Here is a 2073-nt window from a genome sequence, read left to right on the forward strand (position 1 = left end):
AAAAATTAGTGAATTACTGTGCTGGTAAATCCCTTACGTTATTTGATTTTCAAACAGCTGAGCAGAACAGAACGTACTCAGACATTTCGCTCTTTACCTATTCTGATCAACACTTAAACTGACACACAATATTTTTAGCGCAACGCAATCTGACTTTCAATAATCCCTACAAAAGAATGGCCCTGTCTAACATTAACCTATACCTTTCACAAATCACTTGCCTCACAAAAATCTTCGTTACTCGAAGTACTGCAATACAGCGAGCGCCACTACTACCAGCTAAATAAAAGATTCTAACTACTGAAGCCACTAACTACTGATACGCATAGTTAGCAAATGAAAGATTTTTATAGAGAACAAAAAATGTGTTTACCTTAATAGTGTTCAAAAGTTGTAATATACATAGCAGTTCATGACATCCATTCTTACAAATGTACTGTTTCTGATGGACACACGTCCAGATCATCCGCTCTAAAAAATCTGCCATCTCACTTCCCCACATCCACCACTGCTGGCGGCTCACCTCCAATTGCGCAACGCTACGCGCTGTTAACAGCCAACAGCCCAACACTACTATAGCGAATATCACAACAATGGCACCCAGCCACAGACTGCACATTACTTACAATATTAGATGTTGAACAAAATAATGTCTGAATTCTCTGTTCATGAACGGCAACTGTTCCTCGCTCCTCTATCCACTAAAGACCCACACAGAGTGCAAAGAAGTAATAACATCAGTATCAAATATTGGTCTCTGAGGATGAATGTGAAGAAAATTCAGAAGCATTGTAAATAAACTTTAGACCAGTACGTGTCAAGAAAGGTTGCGAGGGATGGAAAGAACTCCACACCGTGGTTCAGTTGCCATATTAGAAAGCTACTATGAAATGGAAAGGTGCCAAGAAAGGTTGCGAGGGATGGAAAGAACCCCACACCGTGGTTCAGTTGCCATATTAGAAAGCTACTAGGAAATGGAATAATGATTCATCCCGATTTAAGCAAAGTTGAACTGACAAACAAAAGTTCAACAAAGTGGTAACGTGAGTAAAGAGAATAAAGCGAAAGCCATTCGATGGATCTGAAATTCAAATTATTCCAACACATCCGAGTAAAAGTCCTAAGCAGCTTTGATTGTAGGAAAGATGCACGTATTTATAAGCCTATGTCTCTGACGTCATAACGTAGCATTATCAAACATGTTTTACGCTCACGTATTTTGTAGTTTCAGGAGAAAGAAAACCTCTCGTATAAATATCAACATGGTTTCCACAAACAAGAAAAATGCAATACTCATCTCAGTCTGTTCTTACGTAAGATCCAGAAGATCGCAGACAGTGGTTGCCAAGATTGATGGTGTGTTTCGTCACTTCAGGACGGCGTTTGATGCAATCCCGCACCGTCATTCATTGAACAAAATACGGGATCAACGAGCGTCGATTAATATTCAGGACTTACTTGCTGAGAGAGCTCAACATGTCGCCTTAACGGAACAAAGTAGGCAGATATAACGGTAATTTGAGGAGCACCCCAAGCAAGTGCCGTAGGGATGGTACTGTTTACAATACAAATAAATAATATAGCGAGGCTCAAGAGAAACATACGCCGTAGTGCATACGTCACAGCATGTGACACTGCAGGTCTTAAAAGAGTGCCAGTAGCCGTTTCCGGACGGGGGCTAGTAACTATTTCAAACAAATTTAATAATTTGTAACTGATCTTTTAAATGCATGCAAGCTCTCGACAGCACACGACACAGTTATAAGCTTTAGTGGGTGCCTCTTCAATTGCATATAAATTTCACGGGGGCTCTGCACGGAGCCGCGCCTTCGCGAAGCGTTGCAGACAGGCAGACTAGTGTGACATCGCAACTCCGTGGGATAGGCCTCTGTGTGTAAGAAGGTATCAATGCCAAATATTGTAGCCAATTGCAGGAAAACCAGCAGAGGGTCTATGGTTAATGCAGGAACTGAACGTGACAGTATACGTAAATAAATAAAACGCAATTCGCATAAATAGCTGAAGAAATTCACTATTGTTCAATTGTAGCAAAGTAGTGAAAACACTGGAAAT

Source organism: Schistocerca cancellata, chromosome 9 (assembly GCF_023864275.1).
Source record: "Schistocerca cancellata isolate TAMUIC-IGC-003103 chromosome 9, iqSchCanc2.1, whole genome shotgun sequence".
Classification (NCBI taxonomy): Eukaryota; Metazoa; Arthropoda; class Insecta; order Orthoptera; family Acrididae; genus Schistocerca; species Schistocerca cancellata.